Source organism: Elephantulus edwardii, unplaced genomic scaffold (genome assembly GCF_000299155.1).
Source record: "Elephantulus edwardii isolate Elephantulus edwardi_28Jun2011 unplaced genomic scaffold, EleEdw1.0 scaffold00235, whole genome shotgun sequence".
NCBI lineage: Eukaryota > Metazoa > Chordata > Mammalia > Macroscelidea > Macroscelididae > Elephantulus > Elephantulus edwardii.
Window position 1 is genome coordinate 4021374 of NW_006399985.1, and position 8081 is coordinate 4029454.

The following is an 8081-nucleotide window of genomic DNA, read 5'->3' on the forward strand; positions in this document are numbered from 1 at the left end:
TTCCAAATCTAGCCTGCACTTCAGGCAAGTCTTTGTTGATGTGCTCTTCCAGTTGTTTTTGGATAATCTTCAGCAAAATCTTGCTTGCATGTGATATCAATGATATTGCGTGATAATTTCCACACTCTGTCAGATAACCTTTATTGGAATGGGAACAAATATTGATCTCTTCCATTCAGTTGGCCAGGTGGTTGTCTTCGAGATTTCTTGGCACAACTTGGTGAGCACATCCATGGTGGCATCTTTTTGTTGAAACACGTCAATTGATATGCCATCAATTCCCGGGGCCTTGTTTTTTGCCAGTTCTTTCAGAGCAGCTTGAACTTTCTCCTTCACCACATGCTCTTGTTCAGACATTGTTTCATGAAATTCTTCTGTGTCCATCAATTCTTTTAGGAATAATGATTCTATATGCTCTTTCTATCTTTTTTTAATGCTTCCTGGATCATTTAACAATCTGCACAAAGCATTCTTAAGTATTCCAACTCGAGGTTTTATTTTGCTCTTCAGTTTCTTCAGATTAATGCTGAGCAAGTTTGGCACTTTTGATTTTCAAACTCCAGCTCCTTGCACATTGCATTGTAATACTTTACTTTGTCTTCCCACACTGCCCTCTGGAATCTTCTGTTCAACTCCCTACTATCTTGATTTCTTCACTTTGCTTTGGCTTTTCTGCGCTCCAGTGCAATATTTAGAGTTTCTTCTGACATCCATCTTGTTCTTTCCATCGTCCTATGTCTTTGTAAAGACCTCTTGCATTCTTCCTGGAAAATATTCTTGATATTCTCCCAAAGCTCCTCTGGTCTTCACTCATTATGTCCAAGGCCTTAAACCAGTTCCTGAAATGATTTTGAAATTGAAATGGGATAGACTCAAGGTCAAATTTTGTTTCCTATGGACTTTGATATGTTCAGGATTTAAGAATCTGAATTCTGTGAAGAGGAATGTGACATCAGGATTGGAGTTGGACACATCAATATGTCTTATTCAAATGACACAACCTTACTTACTGAAAATTAAGAAGACTTGAAACACTTACTGCTGAAGAGCCTTCAATATGGATTTCACCTCAATATGAAATCAATTGAGAACTACTGGAAGTGCAGGCTGGGTTTAGACGGGATCGTGGTATGAACAATACTGTAGCATTATAATGTCAGATGAATGCTGTCTAAAACCAGAGAAATGTCTATATGTGTACCATTGATTATGCAAAAGCATTTGACTGTATGGATCACAAAAAAACTGTGATTGACTCTGAGAAGAATGGGGATCCCAGAACACTTGATCGTGCTAATGAGAAACCTGTACTTGGACCAGAAAACAGTTATCAGAGCAGAGCAAGGAAACACAGCATGGTTCAAAATTGGGAAGGATGTATCCCAGGGATGTGTCCTATCTCCATAGCTTTTCAACCTATATACAAAGCAGATTATCTGGGAGGCTGGGCTCTATGAGGAGAAATGTGGCATCAGGATTGGAGGAAGACTGATCAACAATCTGCATTATGCAGATGACACAACCCTGCTTGCTGAAACTGAGGAAAGCCTGAAGTACTTACTGCAGAAGGTCAAGGACTGCAGCCTTCAATATGGAATGAGGCTCAATATCAAGAAAACAAAGATTCTTACCACTGGACTGATTAGCACCTTCATGATAGATGAAGAAGAGATTGAGATTGTTGACAGCTTTAGTTTTCTTGACTCCACAATCAAGACTCTTGGCATCAGCATCAAAGAAATTAAAAGAAAAATTGGTATGGGAAAACTTCTGCCAGAGACCTCTCCAAGGCACTATAGAGCAATGACATCAGTCTGGAGACTAAGGTGTGCCTGACATAGTCCATGGTCTTTGCAATCACTTGATATGCATCAGAGAGTTTGACTAGGGATGATAAAAGGAGAATAGATGCCTTTGAGCTCTGGTGTTGGAGAAGAGTATTGAATATATCATGGACTGCTAAGAAAATGGACAGATTCATCCTGAAGAGAGTCAAACCAGGCTGCTCCTTGGAAGCAAAGATTCTGAAGGTTCGTCAGACTTTAGATATGTTGCAAAGAGGGACCAGTCCTCGGAGAGCGATATCATGCTTAGGAGATTAGATGGACAACATAGGAAAGGAAAACCCTCTATGAGGTGGATTGGAGCAGTGACTGGAGTAATGGCAGTAGGTGTGTCGGAGACAGTGGGATTGGCACAGGGTCGAGCAGGTTTTAGGCCTGTTGTACAAAGGGTTACTATGAATCACAGGCGACTCAACAGCACGTAACAAGAGCAACCAACATATAGGAGCACTGTCAAGTGGAGCAATCACAGCATCACCTAATAAATAACAGCAATGCTGGATTAAAAGCCTAGTGATGTACTTCTATAAAATAACCAATGAGGTAGGTTATTGATATATAAAGAAAAAAACCACTTCATGGCATGCTGTTTGAAAATGATGCTACTGCTTTGGAAGACACTTGCAAAAGCTCTGACGCTGAACTTAAGTGTATCAAATAATCAGAAGGTGGTTTAGAGTCAAGTAAATTTTTTTTCTCCTGATTTTCATAAGATTTTGGATATAAGATTTACAATTGAAATCCACTCAGTGGTGATTTGGAAGAGTGATATGGTCATCTAATCCCACAAAATTGCTTCCATGAAAGTCCTGAGAAGTGTACTTTCACTCTGATGTACAGGGAGTTATATGGTTGGGATCTTACTAATAAATTAATCAAGTTTCCTTTCTTTAGTACAGATCTATGGTTCTCATATGTCTCCTTCACTTTACTGTTCATTTAACAGTATGTATTTTGGACCTATCTTTAACACTTTTTCTTTTTTCCCCCACTCTTTATTTACAAAGTTTAAAAATATTGTTGTTCACAAAAAAATCCTTCCCATTTCCTTTGCCACACCTACCCACTGAATTGTACAACATTTTGATTAACACACTAACTCCCATACCTACTCCTCTGTTTCTCCCCTCCCCCCTACTTTGGATCCTCATACTAATTCTACAATAATAGTTTTATAGAGTATTTGTCCTTGTGTGACTGAGTTAGTTCACTCAGCAGAGAGCTCTCCAGTTCCTCCCAAGTTAGGTAGTAATTTACGAAATGATTGCTCCTGCATGCTGCATAGTATTCCCATGTGTGAATGAACCACAACTTCTCAATCTCTTCATTTGTGACTGGACATCTGGGCTGTCTCATGCTCCTGCAATGGTGAATAATACTGCTATGAATATTGATTTACAAGTTTCCTTTTGAACCACATTTCTTATTTTCTTGTGGTATGTTACAAGCAATGAAATAGCTATGTCATGTGGAATTTTCATGTTCAGCTTTTGGAGGAAGAACCGAACTGCCTTCCATAATGGTTGTACCATTGTACAATTCCACCAACAATGTAAAAGAGTTCCTATCTTACCACATCCTCTCCAATATTTCTCACTTGGTGTCCTGTTAAACTTTGCCACTGCTACTAGAGTGAGATGGTATCTCATTGTGGTTTTGATTTGCATCTGTTATTGCCAGTAATTCGGAGCATTTCTTCATGTCTGTTGGCCATTTTAGTATCTTCCTCTGTGAAAATTCTTTCCATGTATTTTGCAATTGAGTTATCAGACATTTTCTTGTGGAGGTCCAGGAGTATTTTATCAACTATCATTATGAAACACTAGTCTTGAGATGGTATTGTCAAATGTTTGCTTCCAGTCAGTAGGTTTTCTCTTCATCCTGCTGTAACACTAACTTTTTTAAAAAGAAGTTGGGCAATAAGTAAGGATGACAGAAGAAGAATCAACATCTTGAGTTGTGATGCTGGAAAAGAATAATAGCCACCCATAGAAGAGTACCTATCTGTGCTTCATTGAGTACATGAAGGTATTTGACCATGTGGATCACAAGCTATGGCTGACTTTGAGAAAAATGGGAACTCCAGAACACCGAATTGTGCTTGTACAAAACTTTTATTGGACCAGGAGGCAACTGTCAGAACAGAGCAGTAAAATACTGCATGGTTCAAAATCAGAAAAGGATGTTCAAAATCAGAAAAGGAGTACATCAAGGATGTATCCTGTCTCCATCCCATTTCAATCTATATGTGAAACAGATAATTTTGAAGGCTGGTTATCATGAAGAGAAATGTGACATCAGAATTAGAGAAAGAATCATCAACAACTTGGATGAAACTTGGTGAAACTGAGAAGGATCTGAAGTATCTATTGCAGAAAGCCAAGGACTGCAGTCTTCAATATGGATTGAAGTTCAACATCAAGAAAACAAAAATTTAATAAATGTTGGGAGAATGTGGAGAGAATTGCATTGGCAAAGTCAGCTGTGAGGGACCTCTGAAAAGTATTAAAGAGCAATGATGTCAGGCTAGAGACTAAGATGCACCCAATCGGGCTATAGTCTTTGCCATTACAAAGCTGTGCATCGGAGTTGGACAGTGACTAGGGATGATAGAAAGAGAATTGGTGCCTTTTGGCTGTGGTGCTGGAAAAGAGTATTGAATATACCATGGACTGCTAGGACAAAAAACAGGTTTGTCCTGGAGAGGGTGAAGCCAGAATGCTCCTTGGAGTCAAGGATTCTGAAGCTTCATCTGACATAATTTGGGCATGTTGCAAGGAGGGACTGGTCCTTGGAGAGGGACACCATGTTTGGAAGGATGGTGCAAGAGAGGAAGATACTTGAGAATGATTTATTCTGTCAATTGATGGGAATGAGTATGTCCGAGATGGCGAGGTTGGCACAGGATAGAGCAGCATTTAGGGCTCTAGTACATAGGGTCACTATGTGTCACAAGCCACTCGACAGCACATAACAACAACAACAATGCATACAAGTGATTGTATGAACAAAGTGTGAATGAAAGTTTGTATGGAACAAACACAATGTATATAAATGAATTATAAAGCAAACAAACTATTGCACAAAAACAAAAAAATGGAGGAGAAGGGAAGGACAAATGATCACAATGGTGATGGATATTGGTGGGGAGGAGACAAAGCAATGGGAGGTTCAGTGGGGTCTCAGGGAGACAGTGTGATAATAGACACGGATAAGGGGCAGTAGTTAATTCTATGAATACAGTATGAAGGAGTGTATGGGCACACTGTGCATGGATAAAACCCAGCGTCTGAAGGTAGCTTATACAAGTTAATCTTAAAAAGTGAAGAGGAATTTAAAAAAAAAAAAGTACAATATAAATGAACCCTAGATTGTGTTGTTGTTGTAAGGTGCCATCGAGTCGTTTGCGACCATAGTGACCCTATGCACAACAGCCCTAATCCCTGCTCTATCCTGTGCCAATCACATTGCCTCTGATACATCCATCCCCATTAACCCAGTCACCGAATCAATCCACCTCAGAGAGGGTCTTCCCCTCCTGCACAGTCCCTCCACCCTCCCAAGCATGATGTCCCTCTCCAAGGACCTGTCTCTCCTTACAACATGTCCAAAGTATGTCAGACGAAGCCCCAGAATCCTTGCCTCCAAGGAGTAGCCTGGTTTAACCCTCTCCAGGATGAATCTGTTTGTTTTCTTGACAGTCCATGGTACATTCAATACTCCTCTCCAGCACCACAGCTCAGAGGTATCAATTCTCCTTCTATCCTCCCTAGTCATCGTCCAACTCTCTGACACATAACAAGTGATTGCAAAGACCATGGCCTGTATCAGGTGCACCTTAGTCTCCAGAGAGATACCGTTGCTCTTGAGTACTTTAGAGAGGTCCCTAACAGCGGACTTTCCCATCGCAATACGTATTTTGATTTCCTGGCTGCTGGTGCCAAGAGTGTTGACCGTGGAGCCGAGCAAACTGAAGCTGTGAACAATCTCAATCTCTTCGCCATCCATCCTGATGCTACCAATTGGTCCAGTGGTGAGAATCTTTGTCTTCTTGACATTGAGCCTCAGTCCATACTGAAGGCCGCATTCCTTGACCCTCTGCAGCAAGTGCATGAGGTCCTCCTCCGTTTCAGCAAGCAGGGTTGTGTCATCTGCATAACGCAGATTGTTAGTAGAGCATCCACCAATCCTGACACCACACTTCTCCTCTTAGAGCTCAGCCTCTCTCGGATAATCTGCTCTGCATACAGGTTGAAAAGCTATGGAGATAAGACACATCCCTGGCGTACACACCTGAGGATCCTGACTTATCGTTTTGACTTGGTCTCATGCAGGGACTCGGGTGAGTCAAGAGATTAACAGGTCTGGAACATAAGGAGACTTATTTTCTCCTGTTCTTGCAGCTGATGCTCATTTGATGGCTGGCTGGGGATGAGTTTTGAACTGCAAACATCGGTAGAAACCCTGAACTTCATCTTTAGTGGTTGGTAGGTATATTCGAACTGTTGTGTGAATTAAGTCAGAACCAACTCATAGTTCACCCTCCAGTATGTTTTCAGAGGAAATAAATTACAGGGGAGGAGAGTGTCAGTTCTTCTGTTGAACTATTGGTGGATTTGAACAATGTAACTTTAAGATAAAGTTCTTATATTACTTCCAGTTGCTGTGCAACTTCATGTAACTAGGCGACCAGAGTTCTCTCATATTTAAGTAGTAGTTGTATTTACAGGCCTTCCTTTTATAGACTTTGAGATTTTCTATTTACTCGCTGAATTACACTAGAAGAATGATAGTGTTACTCTTCAATTAATCATTCTACATTGGGAAAATCTGATGTCAAAGACCTCTCCAAAGCACTAAATAACAAGAATCTCAGACTTAAAACTAGGACTCATTTCATCTAAGCCATGGTCTTCTGTTTTGTATGCATCTGAAAACTGAATAATGTACAAGGAAGGCAAGTCCATGTATTTGAATTGAGATGTTGGTAATGAGTATTGAGTACATGGTAGACTGCCAAAAGAATGAACACATTTGTCTCGGAGGAAGTACAACTTGGGTGCTTCATCTCAGATTCTTTGAGTACGTCATCAAGAGTTTCCGGTACTTGCAGAAAGACATCTTTTTGGAAAAGATAGAGGGCCAGTGAAAGACAGTAAGACCTTCAAGAATATAAACTGACAGCAACTTTAACCAGGAATAGAGAATGTCAGAGATTGTGAAGATGGTTCATGATAGGTCAAAGTTCTGATCTGTTGTTCATCGAGTCACTATCAGTCTTAAGTAACCAGATGGAATCTAACAAAAACAATAACAATATTGAGAGTTTTTTCTATAACCCCAGGTTAACCTCTGAGTTCACTGATAGCTTTATTGGATGGCTCCTAGATTTAAGTATGTCTCATGCTTAAAATTACACAGATATTTCTGTTGAATAAAACATAGATATTCTGCAACTGTGTCTTTGAGACAGAGCGTAAAAAGCAATGGGCATCACTTGGAATCTCTTATGGCTAAAGTAGTTGCCAGAACCAAGTGGAGTAAGAAAGATTGAACTTTCTTATATCACTTACAGTAACATACTTGATGGATACATTCTGCTTTGCTTCCCTAAGCTTTAAAACTCCAAGGGATTGGAGGTCTTATTCAAGAGTAGGGAGGATTGATGTTGTTATGTGCCATCAAGTCAACAACAACTCATAGCTACTTTATGAACAACAACTCTGAACCCTGCCCTACCCTAAGACAATCTCACTTTCTCTGACACATATCCCCCCATTACCACAGTCACTGTGTCAATCCATCTCATCCAGGGTCTTCCTCTCCTGTGCTGACTCTCCACCCTTTCAAGTATGATGTTCTTCTCCAAGGATTGGCTCCTCCTGGCAACATGTGCCACGTATGTGAGATGCAGTTCCCAAATCCTTGCCTTCAAGGAGCAACTTGGTTTCACACTCTCCAGGACAGACTTGTTTGTTCTATTGGAAGTCCCTGGTATGGTTAGTACTCTTCTCTAGCACCACAAGCTCAAAGATATGAATTTTTCTTCTGCCAGCCTTAGTCATTGTCCAACTCTCTGATGCACAGCAAGTAATAGTGATGACCATGGTCAGGATCAGGTGCACTTTAGTCCCTAGACTGATATTGTCGTTCTCCAGGAACAGTGAACAGGAAGTATGAGAAGAATGAAAGAGATTTCTTTTTTTTATTTTATTAAATTTTATTAGTTTTAATGAA